Consider the following 14,922-nt stretch of genomic DNA (forward strand, 5'->3'; position numbering starts at 1 on the left):
AAAAAGTATCTGGCCTATCTAGAATTTTACTAGGCTAGCCTACCCTATTGACATTAAAAAAGCGATTTTTAATGAATCTGAGAGAGTAGCCTATTTTTGAAAGCTAAGAAATTTGTCTAAGATAATTATAGCCTGCTGCTTCCAGATATTGATTACAAGTTTTTTTGATTTTTTTGGCCGATTGCCAAACCCACAAACCTAGTTGCCGAGGTACCTGAACCTTACGATCTACTCAATAGTTGAATCTCCACACTTTAAGTCCAGGGGAATCAGTTGTTGTCACACTCTTTGTCTTCACACTCTTTGTCTTCTCTGTGTTATGCGGGATTCCCACGGCGTCAATAAAGTTAATAAAGCTGTCCACAAAGTTAATAAACCGTTTTCTTCGCATTGTTTTGTTGACTTTATTACTCTCGGAAAAAAGTTGAACTGAATTTAACTTTTTCAAGAAAGTCCGCAAAGTTCAACCAATAGCAGAAGACGTGTGGAAAATTTCAATATACAACATACAAATTAGTGTCTACATATATAATAGCGCATACTTATTGAAATATTTTGCTTGGTAAAAGAATAAGGGTTACACAAAGAATGTTTTCATTTAATATTAAACGGAAAAAATAAATCGAAGGATGGTTTTCTCAGCTCCATATCTGACTATTTTAGTTACTTTTCATGAAAAATTGCTGTAAAGTCAATAAGGTGAAATCCTTGTGCGAGTCGGACAAACTTTAGGGTTCGCACTTTGAAGAAAAACTTTATTAATTTTATTGACGCGGTGGGAGCCCCGCATTAATCTTGAGGCAAAGTCGGCCAGCATTTTCAGGAATAAGGCAATATCATCAGCAAAATCCAGATCGGCTAGCTGTTTGCATTCTACAATTTGGATGCCGAACCCTGCAAAATCAAAGAGTATTTAGTCGACAGCGAGGCCCAAGGAACAGAGAAAGAATACAGAACTGTTTTACGCCGGATATGATAGGGAAATAACTAGTATATCCTTCTTGACTCTCCCCCGGAAAATACCCCCCAAGAACATATCCTCCGCTGAAATTTCTCCCCCCGGAAAATACTCCCCTCCACAGAAAATACCCCCCATGCGGAAAATACCCCCCGTGGAAAGCACACCTCCCGAAAAATCCCCCCGTGGAAAATACCACCCCAGAAAATACCCTCCCAGAAAATACCCCTGTGGGAAAAGACCCCCCCCCGCGGAAAATACCCCCCTCCCCCGTGGAAAATAAGGCTTTCCAAATCTGGGAATTTTATTTGAGTTTTTTTTTCCGTAAAGGGAAGGAATTTTGGTACTTGTGTATTATACGCCACTCACTCAAGTTTACACTATGTAAAACTCGAAAAAAAAAACAGTTTTTTCGTTAGTTTCTTTCAGCTTAACACGAGACAAGACAGAGACAAGTGATAGAATAGATAGGAAATATTTCAATTGGACTATATATTTGCACATAAGGGGGGGGGGGGTAAAGTATTTGGAGAGTTTGAAGTCAGAAAACAATTGTTGTTTTATAACATACAGAATAATTGTACCTAACAGATTTTGCATACAGACTCACTATAATTTACCCCCCCCCCCCCTGATATGCAAATACATAGCCCAAATTTGCTTCTAAAGTAACGAAAAAACCGGTTTATTCTTGAGTTTTACACATAGTAAACTTGAGTGAGTGGCGTATAACACACAAGTACCGGATTTTTTCACGGAGGGAGGGCTGGATTTCCCGGTATTATTTGAAAACGATCAGAAGTTAAATTGAAAAAAACAAGTTTTTTCAACTGAAAGTAAGGAACAGCATCAAACCTTAAAACGAACAGAAATTATTAAGTATATGAAAGGAGTTGACCCTTCCACAAAACCTTGCTTTTTGCGCAAAAGCTTTGACTTTTTGTCCTAATTCGTTAAGAACGATTCCTGAAATACAGTAGTAATATAGCTATAATATATTTGAGGTGAACAACCCAGTGAACATTGTATAAAGTAATCAGAACCAGTTATAGTCGGGCCGAAAGTTGTATGCAATACGGATGGCACATCGTATGAAGCAATCAGATTCCGGTTATATTTTGACCCAATTGGTAAACAATATGAAACGTACATCGTATAAAACGACCAGAACCAGTCATATTCGCACCATAATGATATACAAAACAGATCTTACAATTATGCAAATGAGATACCATTTTATACCTGTAATTATGTAGGTCAATGGCCTAATTATGGTGTTCGTCCAATATAGCATAAATTATGATGTACGTTCAGTAAAGCTTAGCATTAAATGTTCTGAAGGGTATTAACTCAGGATATCCAGATAGATCTCTGTTTATCGGTTTATTAAAAATACCCTCATGAAAAATAATTACCCATGGAAGTAGACTTACTTCCAAACTTGGAAGTAGACTTCTGTTTATCGATATATTAAAAATATCCTCATGAAAAATAATCATCCATGGAAAAAAATATCCATGAAAAAAAATATCTTTGGAAAAATGATTCATTTGAAAAATATACCCTAAACAACTTGGAAGTAGAGCTCTGTTTACCAATATATTAAAATATCCTCATGAAAAATAATCACCCATAGAAAAATATATCCATGAAAATAAAACACCTTAGAAAAATGATTCATTTGAAAAATATACCCAAAACAACATGGAAGTAGAACTCTGTTTATCGATATACTGAAATTATCCTCATAAAGAATAATTACGCATGGAAAAAAATATCCATGAAAAATATATATATCTTCGGGAGATTAATTTAAGAAATATAAAAAAAAACTTGAAATTAGACCTCTGTTTATCGATATATTAAACATACCCTCATGAAAAATAATTACCCATGGAAAAATGATTCATTTGAAAAATATACCCAAAATAACTTAGAGGTAGACCTCCGTTTATCGGTACATAAAATATAATTACCAATGGACAAATACATCCATCAAAATAAAAATACCTTGAAAAATTATTCATTTGAAAAATATATCCAAAACAACAGTAGTGTCTTAATAATGAGTATCAATTACACAAGGAATTACACAAGCCTGAGGCATGAATATACAGTGTAGTTTAACCGGTACATTGACTTACCAAGGACAGTCACCTATTACTATGAACGATACACGAGTTACCAGACTGGTTTCTGAGGAAACTCCCATATTTTGGGGGCCAATCAGAGAGAGATGATACAGAGGGTACTCCATATATGGTAAATTGATTAGAGGCATGAATATGCAGCACAGTTTAACCGCTACATTGAGTTACCATGGTCATTCAACTACTATAATGACTGATATATGCCTTAGAAGACAGGTTTCTGACTCGATAAAGTGAGCAAACACGTTATATTTGGAACTAGATATTCAGGGAAAAGATTGTGTAATGCAACCAGACGGGTTTCTGAGTCAATGCTCATCTTCTGGTTCATTCATAGATGTATAGGGGGTTACACAAGAATCTGTGCGTAGTTAACAACTAATGTCTTTGAAAAAGTTAATTACTTGTAGGTTCAAAAGACAAATTAAACTTTCGTTGGTTAAGAATGTGTCACGGGTAATTAAACAGTGAGGAATGGAATGCTATAGTTAGAATTGTTTTAAGTTGAAAATTGAACCATTTGCGTAAAAATAACTCTATTTGCGAATTTTTTACGAAAAGGTATTTGCGAAAAGGTATTCCGTTGTCTTCTGTATAATACACAAGTACCATTCGAACAGTATTGTCATTATAAAATATGCTATAACATTCTAGTATACTAAAAAGTTGATACTAATAGAGATGTAGATGTCAAGAAAAGAATTTTAATAAAGAAATTCAGAAAAATCCTTAGAAATCCTTGGAAATCAAGTAGTGAGACGATTATGAGCATGAACCATCAAGGATTGTAAGCACCAATGACCCTAACCACCAAGGACCTCAACCTCCAACGGTCTCCGTACCCCCAACCTCCAAAGGGCCCGCTCCCCCAACTTTTTGGCCCCCTTCCCCCTCATTTTTATACTTTTTTTGAAGTTTTTTTTTTTAACTTTTTTTTTGTTTTTTTACATGGTATTTTTTTCAACCCTTTTTTTACATCTCTTGGAATGACATGGAACATACATAAAATATAAAAAAATCACATTTAATATTCTCAAAATTCAAAATGAGAATGATATAGAAATGTTAGTCGTGACTTTTACTATTAGAAAAATAATATTTGAAGTAGCACTTTTTTTAACTAAATTTCTTTTTGGACTTCGAAATTATTCAACTCTTTGTACGTATCTTAAAATGACAGGAAATATGCTTACGGCTATACCAATCGTACTCGATATGGATATACGAGATTGAGATCTCCTGGTTAGAGCTTAATATATTCAGTCTTTGAGTATAAAATACAGGTTCAAATTAAAATTTTTTATAGTTTGAAAAGCTGAACTTCAAGGATGTATAGTGTTTTCAATTGTGAATTGTTTGGCTTGAAGAAGTCATCATGTGGAGTGATTTTTTTATGTGTGTTTTTATTGCTGACTACAGATCGTAGAAAAGTCTATAGTTATCACTGGCATATCAACTACAATATGTATGCTTACAATATAGACATGTGGCGCAATACATTATGCGTTATAGGCAAACTAGGTTTATATGATAGAGTGATACCCCCATTCTATGATGGAGGGAAGGATCTATCCATGGTACAAGAGGAAGTTAGAGAAATATGTAGTTGTTCTGATGTAATAGCACTATACACGAAATGGAATGTACCCACCGATAAACTTTTAATCGAAAAAATGCAAATCTGATATACCAATATTCAACTTGGAAGATTTTAATTGTGAGGTATTTCCGAGTAGAATACACAACCCAGAGGACCAGGTTCAATTTTTTAGGAGATGGGTGTCGATAAATATTCCTTCTCGGAATATGTGTATAAGGTATCCCAGGAAGAAGAAGAACAACAAAATCTGTGAAATAGATTGAGATCACACCAAGTGGATGGTGAACGATGATGAATTTTTATAACACCCATCACCCCCGATGACTATCCAACGGTCTTTTTAAAGACCACCAAATCTATAAACACTTCGTAACCATGGTCATATGAATCTTTTCTGTGCCTTGACAGAAAACAAAACATCGCATCGTACTAGTCTGAAATAGTTTTCTTTTGTACCATGTGAAAAAATTCACAAAGGGTTTGATGCAATGAGCGGCTAATCAGATCAACGCTCAGTATTATTTACCAAAACTCCAAAAACTGAATGCTGAAAACTAATTAGGCACGAAAGGTAGTTTAGTTTTAATTCTGTTTCCAAATGTGTATTATTTACTAGGTTTTAGACTATTTGTTAAAGTTACAAACAAAACCCAATCCTCATAAATTAAAGAAAAAGGGGAAACATCCCACTAGGGACTGACTTTCGTATTTTGAGTTGAAGTAGCCTTTTTAAGCATTAGAAGATATCCTGCAGCGACAAAGTGTCGTTTACAACTGGTTTGTGCAGCAAAACAAACATTTTGGCCTAAATACAACAAAAAAGCTATCAAGCATAAAGGCTACGAGAAAGGCAATCAACTTAAAATTATCGAAAAACTTTGTACACAATTTTTTATATTCTGAAGGCAGGTTGCCACGCGACATTTTTAATATTAGAGCATACAAGAAGTAAGTTAAAAGTGAAATACTATTATAGGCAATGGTTCGGAAGCTTCATTTGGATTTGATTTTGATGTTGGATGTCATTTTTATAGAAACTGCAATAGTTTCACGGAAAATATCTTTCAACGTATTTTTCAGCGTATTTTAAGTTTAAATGAAGAGTATCAAATGCTAATTCATTTTGATTTCGCTGTTGGATAAAAATTCACTCATTTTTATAGAAACTGCAATAGTTTCGCGAGAATCATCTTTTAGGGTGTTTTGAGTTTAAATGAAAATTATTAAATTGAAATTCGTTTTGATTTTGATGTTGGATAAAAATTCGTTCATTTTTATAGAAACTGCAATAGTTTCGCGGGAATCATCCTTTAGGGTGTATTGAGTCTAAATGAAAATTATTAAATTCAAATTCATTTTGATTTTGATGTTGGATAAAAATTCCTTTATTCCTATATTTGAAATAATTTCATGGGACGCATCTTACAGGGTTTTTTAAGTTTAAAAGAAGACTAGTAAATGCAATTTCATTTTGATTTTGATGCTGGATAAAAATTCATTAATTTTTATAGAAGCTGCAATAGTTTCACGAGAACCATCTTTTAGCGTATTTTAAGTTTATATGTAAAGTATTAAATACAAATTCATTTTGATTTTGAAATTTGTTCATTTTTATAGAAACTGCAATAGTTTCACAGGAAGCCTCTTTCAGCATGTTTTAATTTTAAATGCAAAGCATTAAATGGAAACTCATTTTGATTTCGATGCTGGGTAAAAATTTATTCATTTTTATAGAAACTGCAATAGTTTCACGGGAACTATTTTTCAGCGTGTTTTAAGTTTAAATGAAAAGTATTCAATAAAAATTAAATTTGATTTTGATATTGGATAAACATTCAGTCATTTTTATAGAAACTACAACAGTTTCACGGACAATATCTTTCAGCGTATTTTAATTTTAAATGAAAAGTGTTAAATGCAAATTCATTTTGGTTTTTATGTTGGATAAAAATTCGTTCATTTTTATAGAAACTGTAATAGTTTCACGGGAAGCATCTTTCAGCGTGTTTAAAGTTAAAAAAAAGCATTCATTGAAAATTAAATTTGATTTTGATGTTGGATTAAAATCCATCCATTCTTATAGAAACTGCAATAGTTTCACGGAAAATATCTTTCAGCGTATTTTAAGTTTAAATGAAGAGTATCAAATGCTAATTCATTTTGATTTCGCAGTTGGATAAAAATTTGTTCATTTTTATAGAAACTGATATAGTTTCACGGGAAGTATCTTTTAAGGTGTATTGAGTTTAAATGAAAATTATTAAATTCAAATTCGTTTTGATTTTGATGTTGGATAAAAATTCCTTTATTCTTATAGAATTTGGAATAGTTTCATGGGATGCATCATTCAGGGTTTTTTAAGTTTAAACGAAAAGTAGTAAATGCAATTTCATTTTGATTTTGATGCTGGATAAAAATTCATTCATTTTTATAGAAACTGCAATAGTTCTACTAGAACAATCTTTTAGTGTATTTTAAGTTTATATGCAAAGTATTAAATGCAAACTCATTTTGATTTTGAAATTGGTTCATTTTTATAGAAACCGGAATAGTTTCACGGGAAACATCTTTCAGCGTGTTTTAAGTTTAAAAGAAATGCATTAAATGGAAACTCATTTCAATTTTGATGTTGGTTAAAATTCACTCATTTTTATAGAAACTGCAAAACTTTCACGGGGAGTATCTTTCAGCGTATTTTAAGTTTAAATGAAAAGTATTCAATGAAAATTAAATTTGATTTTGATGTTGGATAAAAATCCATTCATTCTTATAGAAACTGCAATAATTTCACGGAAAATATATAGATTCAGACATACAAACCGACAAAGACAGGCACTGAGCCAAGCAAACACCCGCTCAGACTACATCATTTGTCGGGTATATCGGTTAAAATTGACAAAATCTAAGTATCAGATTGATTAAATTCTATATCAACATCCCTTTCTCAAATACATGGGATAAAATTGACAAAATGTAAGTGTCAGAGTGAATAATTCTTTTTTATCAACATCTTAAACTTATACGAATTGGATACATCAGATAACAGTCATAAAATCCAAGTTCTATTCATTTTGACTTCATGCGTCGTTACGTTGAATTTAGGTTAGACCGGTTATAGATGGAAGCACACCCGCTCAGACTACATCATTTGTCGAGTATATTGGTTAAAATTGACAAAATATAAGTATCAGACTGATTAAATTCTATAACAAAATCCCTTTCTCGAATACATGGTATAAAATTGACAAAATCTAAGTGTCAGAGTGAATAATTTGTTTTTTATATCAACATGAATTAAATTTCTGTATTATGAATCCAAACGGGGAATTCAAGAAATAGTTTGTTACTTACTTGGAATTTTGACATAATTTCCTAAATGAAATTTCTATATTGTGTATTCAGGAGGGGAATTCAAGAAAGAATTTGCTACTTACTTACAATTTTTTCATAATTTCTTGAATGAAATTTCTGCATTGTGTATCCAAGAGGTGACTTCAAGAAAGAGTTTGCCACTTACTTACAATTTTTTAATAATTTCTTTAATGAAATTTCCGTATTGTATATCCAAGAGGTGAAAACAATAAAGAGTTTGCTACTTACTTGCGATTTTTTCATAGTTTCTTGAATGAAATATCTGTATTGTGTATTCAAGAGGTGACTTCAAGAAAGCTTTTTTTTTTAATTACTTGAATGAAATGTCATTTTTTTTGTTTATCCAGGAGCAAATTCAAGAAAGAATTTGTTACTTGCTTACAATTTTTTCATAATTTCTAAAATGAAGTTTCGATAAAGAATGTTAATAAGAAATTTGTTCACTTTGATACTTAAATTAAGCATACTCTAGAAATAATGAACACATAACAAAGTAATACGTAATGTATTTTTAATGAAATAATGTCATGTAGAATTTTAATACAAAAAATATATTATGATACATTATTAATATCGATGATCAACTTTGGAGATTTTGAATCTGTTCCATAAAATAGTTCATATGTTCTCTCTTGATATTGTAGCTATTGTCTTCTCTTAGATCGTAATCAGTAGAATAATCATTATTCCATTTTAATTCATGCACAATTTTTAGAAGCTGAAAGATACTCCCCGTGAAAGTATTGCAGTTTCTATAAAAATGAGTGAATTTTTATCCAACATGAAAATCAAAATGAGTTTCCATTTAATGCTTTTCTTTTAAATTTAAAACACGCTGAAAGATGCTTCCCGTGAAACTATTGCATTTTCTATAAGAATGAACCAATTTCATAATCAAAATGAATTTGCATTTAATACTTTGCATATAAACTTAAAATATGCTAAAAGATGGTTCTAGTGAAACTATTGCAGTTTCTATAAAAATGAATGAATTTTTATCCAGCATCAAAATCAATATGAAATTGAATTTACTACTTTTCGTTTAAACTTAAAAAACCCTAAATGATGCGTCCCATGAAACTATTGCAAATTCTATAAGAATAAAAGAATTTTTATCCAACATCAAAATCAAAACGAATTTGAATTTAATAATTTTCATTTAAACTCAATACACCTTAAAAGATACTTCCCGTGAAACTATTGCAGTTTCTATAAAAATGAACGAATTTTTATCCAACAGCGAAATCAAAATGAATTAGCATTTGATACTCTTCATTTAAACTTAAAATACGCTGAAAGATATTTTCCGTGAAACTATTGCAGTTTCTATAAGAATGGATGGATTGTTATCCAACATCAAAATCAAATTTAATTTTCAATGAATGCTTTTTTTAAATTAAAACACGCTGAAGGATGCTTCCCGTGAAACTATTACAGTTTCTATAAAAATGAACGAATTTTTATCCAACATAAAAACCAAAATGAATTTGCATTTAACACTTTTCATTTAAAATTAAAATACGCTGAAAGATGTTTTCAGTGAAACTATTGCAGTTTCTAAGAAAATGACTGAATTTTTATCCAACATCAGAATCAAATTTAATTTTCATTGAATACTTTTCATTTAAACTTAAAACATGTTGAAAGATAGTTCCCGTGAAACTATTACAGTTTCTATAAAAATGACTAAATTATTCCCCAACATCAAAATCAAAATGAGTTTCCATTTAATGCTTTTCTTTTAAACTTAAATCACGCTGAAAGATACTTCCTGTGAAACTATTGCAGCTTCTATCAAAATGAGCAAATTTCAAAATCAAATGAATTTGCATTTAATACTTTGCAAATAAACTTAAAATACGCTGAAAGATTTTTTCCGTGAAAGTAATGCAGTTTCTATAAAAATGAATGAATTTTTATCCGACTTCAAAATCAAATTTAATTTTCAATGAATGTTTTTTTTAAACTTAAAACACGCTGAAAGATGCTTCCGTTTAAACTTAAAAAACCCCAACAGCGAAATCAAAATGAATTAGTATTTGATACTCTTCATTTAAACTTAAAATACGCTGAAAGATGTTTTCCGTGAAACTATTACAGTTTCTATAAAAATGAACGAATTTTTATCCAACATAAAAACCAAAATGAATTTGCATTTAACACTTTTCATTTAAAATTAAAATACGCTGAAAGATGTTTTCAGTGAAACTATTGCAGTTTCTAAAAAAAATGACTGAATTTTTATCCAACATCAGAATCAAATTTAATTTTCATTGAATACTTTTCATTTAAACTTAAAACATGTTGAAAGATAGTTCCCGTGAAACTATTGCAGTTTCTATAAAAATGACAAAATTTTTCCCCAACATCAAAACCAAAATGAGTTTCCATTTAATGCTTTTCTTTTAAACTTAAATCACGCTGAAAGATACCTCCTGTGAAACTATTGCAGCTTCTGTAAAAATGAGCGAATTTCAAAATCAAAATGAATTTGCATTTAATACTTTGCAAATAAACTTAAAATACGCTAAAAGATGTTTTCCGTGAAAGTAATGCAGTTTCTTTAAAAATGAATGAATTTTTATCCAACATCAAAATCAATTTTAATTTTCAATGAATGTTTTTTTAAACTTAAAACACGCTGAAAGATGCTTCCCGTGAAACTATTACAGTTTCTATAAAAATGAACGAATTTTTATCCAACATAAAAACCAAAATGAATTTGCATTTAACACTTTTCATTTAAAATGAAAATACGCTGAAAGATGTTTTCCGTGAAAGTAATGCAGTTTCTATGAAAATGACTGAATTTTTATCCAGCATCAGAATCAAATTTAATTTTCAATGAATGCTTTTTTTAAACTTAAAAACACGCTGACAGATACTACCCGTGAAACTATTACAGTTTCTATAATAAGGAACAAATTTTTATTGAACATAAAAACCAAAATGAATTTGCATTTAACACTTTTCATTTAAAATTAAAATACGCTAAAAGATATTTTCCGTGAAACTATTGCAGTTTCTAAGAAAATGTCTGAATTTTTATCCAACATCAGAATCAAATTTAATTTTCAATGAATGCTTTTTTTAAACTTAAAACATGCTGAAAGATGCTTCCCGTGAAACTATTACAGTTTCTATAAAAATGAACAAATTTTTATCCAACATAAAAACCAAAATGAATTTGCATTTAACACTTTTCATTTAAAATTAAAATACGCTGAAAGATTTTTTCCGTGAAAGTAATGCAGTTTCTATAAAAATGAATGAATTTTTATCCAACATCAAAATCAAATTTAATTTTCAATGAATGTTTTTTTTAAACTTAAAACACGCTGAAAGATGCTTCCGTTTAAACTTAAAAAACCCCAGCAGCGAAATTAAAATTAATTAGTATTTGATACTCTTCATTTAAACTTATAATACGCTGAAAGATGTTTTCCGTGAAAGTATTGCAGTGTCTATAAGAATGGATGGATTTTTATCCAACATTAAAATCAAATTTTATTTTCAATGAATGCTTTCTTTTAAACTTAAAACACGCTGAAGATGCTTCCCGTGAAACTATTACAGTTTTTATAAAAATGAATGAATTTTATCCAACATAAAAACCAAAATGAATTTGCATTTAACACTTTTCATTTAAAATTAAAATACGCTGAAAGATGTTTTCCGTGAAACTACTGCAGTTTCTTTAAAAATGACTGAATTTTTATCCAACATTCAAATCAAATCCAAATAAAGCTTCCGAACCATTGCCTATAATAGTATTTCACTTTTAACTTATTGCTTTTATGCTCAAATATAAAAAATGTCACGTAGCAACCTTCCTTCAGAATATAAGAGATTGTGTACAAACTTTTTCGATAATTTAAAGTTGATTGCCTTTCTCGTAGCCTTTATGCTTGGTAGCTTTTTTGTTGTATTTAGGCCAAAATGTTTGTTTTTCTGCACAAACCAGTTGTAAACGACACTTTGTCGCTGCAAGATATCTTCTAATGCTTAAAAAGGCTACTTCAACTGATGATATGAAAGTCAGTCCCTAGTGGGGTGTTTCCCCTTTTTCTTAAATTTATGAGGATTGGCTTTTGTTTATAACTTTAACAAATAGTCTAAAACCTAGTAAACTATACATATTTGGATACAGAAGTAAAACTAAACTACCTTTCGTGCCTAATTAGTTTTCAGCATGCAGTTTTTGGAGTTTTGGTAACTAATACCTAGCTTTGATCAGATTAGCCGCTCATTGCATCAAACTCTTTGTGAATTTTCTCACATGGTACAAAAAAAAACTATTTCAGACTAGTATGAAGCGATGTTTTGTTTTCTGTCAAGGCACAGAAAAGATTCATACGACCATGGTTACGAAGTGTTTATAGATTTGGTGGTCTTTAAAAGACCGTTGGATAGTCATGGGGGATGATGGGTGTTATAAAAATTCATCATTGTTCATCATCTACTTAGTTCGATCTCAAACTACATCACAGATATTGTGGTTCTTCTTCTTCCTGGGATATCTTACATACACTTTCTGAGCAGGAATAATAATAAGCACCCATCTTATAAACCATTGAATTTCGTTCTCCGGGCTGTATCTATTATTGGGAAATACCTCACAATTAAAATCTTCCAAGTTGAATATTGGTATATCAGATTTGCATTTGTCAATTAAATGTTTATCAGTGGGTACATTCCCTTTCGTGTACAGTGCTATTACACCAAAACAACTACATATTCTTCTAACTTCCTCTTGTACCATGGATAGATCCTTCCATCCATCATAGAATGGGGGTATCACTCTATCATATAAACATAGTTTGTTTATAACGCATGATGTATTGCGTCACATGTCTCTATTAAAAGCATACATATTGTAGTTGATATGCCAGTGATAACAAGAGACTTCTCTACGATCTGTAGTCAGCAATAAAAACGTACATTCAAAAATCACCCCACATGATGACTTCTTCAAGCCAATGAATTCACAATTGAAAACACCATACATCCTTAAAGTTAGCTTTTCAAACTATACAAAATTGTAATTTCAACCTGTATTTTATACTCAAAGGCTGAATCTATTAAGCTCTAACCCGGAGATCTCAATCTTGCATATCCATATCGAGTACGAATGGTATAGCCGTAAGCAAATTTCCTGTCATTTTAAGATACGTAAAAAAAAGTTGAATAATTTTGAAGTCCCCCCCCCAAAAAAAAAAATTCAATTGAAAAAAAGTGCTACTACAAACATTATTTTTCTAATAGTAAAAGTCACGACTAACATTTCTATATCATTCTCATTTTGAATTTTGAGAATATTAAATGTGATTTTTTTATGTTTTAAGTATGTTCCATGTCATTCCAAGAGATGAAAAAAAAGGGTTGAAAAATATATCATGTAGAAAAACTTAAAAAAATTTTAAAAAAACTTCAAAAAAAGTATAAAAATGTTGGGGGAGGGGGCCAAAAAGTTGGTGGAGGGGGCCCCTTGGAGGTTGGGGGTATGGAGACCTTTGGAGGTTGACGTTCTTGGTGGTTAGGGTCATTGGTGATAACGATCCTTGAAGATTCATACTCATAACGGTGTCACTATTTTATTTGCAACGACTTGTAAGGATTTTTCTGAATTTCTTTATTAAAATTCTTTTCTTGACATCTACATCTCTATTAGTATCAACTTTTTAGTATACTAGAATGTTAGAGCATATTTTATAATGACAATACTGTTCGAATGGTACTTGTGTATTATACAGAAGACAACGGAATACCTTTTCGCAAATACCTTTTCGCCAAAAATTCGCAAATAGAGTTATTTTTACGCAAATGGTTCAATTTTCAACTTAAAACAATTCTATCTATAGAATTCCATTCCTTATTGTTTAATTACCCGTGAAACATTCTTAACAAACGAAAGTTTAATTTGTCTATTGAACCTAAAAGTAATTACCTTTTTCAAAGACATTAGTTGTTAACTACACACAGATTCTTGTGTAGCCCCCTATACATCTATGAATGAACCAGAAGATGAGCATTGACTCAGAAACCCGTCTGGTTGCATTACACAATCTTGTCCCTGAATATCTAGTTCCAATTATAACGTGTCTGCTCACTCTCTCGACTCAGAAACCTGTCTGCTAAGGCGTAAACCAGTCATGATAATAGTTGAATGACCATGGTAAAACAATGTCCCGGTAAAACTGCACTGTATATTCATGCCTCTAATCAAGTTACCATATATGGAGTACCATCTGTATCCGCTCTCTCTGATTGGCCCACGAAAATGGGTGTTGCCTCAGAAACCAGTCTGGTAACTCGTGCATCTTTCATAGTAATAGGTGACTGTCCTTGGTAAGTCAATGTACCAGTTAAACTACACTGTATATTCATGCCTCAGGCTTGTGTAATTCCTTGTGTAATTGATACTCATTATTAAGACACTACTAACAACTTGGAAGTAGACCTCTGTTTATCGATACATTAAAAATATCCTCATGATAAATAATTAGCCATGGAAAAATATATCCATGAAAAAAAATATACCTTGGCAATATACAATTTTTGCTAATTACGGCGAAAATGTCAGTAAGTGAAAATCATTAAATTGCCATCGAGCAAAAAAATATTCATGAGCTGTAAATAATATAAATCTTTCTCCAAAATTTCGTCCCCTGAATCTAAATATATCAATTATTTTCTGTCGCAAATGTCGATTGTTAACGCCTGATAAAAAAGATAACCTAAGATTGAATGAAAAAAAAATCACATATTTAAATTAGATCCCTTTTAGGTGGATGGGATGAACTTGGACAAAATTTTCTTGACATTTTAAATAAAGTAGGCTA

At 31.0% G+C, this 14,922-nt stretch overlaps 2 protein-coding genes across 3 annotated transcripts in view; one reads left to right on the top strand and one right to left on the bottom strand.

The window, feature by feature from the left end:
• LOC148947268 (cholecystokinin receptor-like) overlaps positions 1–14,922 on the top strand; it is a 274,183-nt gene that overhangs the window by 234,868 nt on the left and 24,393 nt on the right. The window lies entirely within an intron of this gene.
• LOC148947269 (uncharacterized) overlaps positions 625–14,922 on the bottom strand; it is a 56,854-nt gene continuing 42,556 nt past the window's right edge. The window contains exon 3 of the transcript XR_016142431.1: positions 625–894. The gene's annotated coding sequence lies outside the window, so the exon portion shown is untranslated. The remainder of the gene's footprint in view (positions 895–14,922) is intronic.

Source organism: Artemia sp. Qi Xiang Cuo, chromosome 11, assembly GCF_049724085.1.
Source record: "Artemia sp. Qi Xiang Cuo chromosome 11, ASM4972408v1, whole genome shotgun sequence".
NCBI classification, from domain to species: domain Eukaryota; kingdom Metazoa; phylum Arthropoda; class Branchiopoda; order Anostraca; family Artemiidae; genus Artemia; species Artemia sp. Qi Xiang Cuo.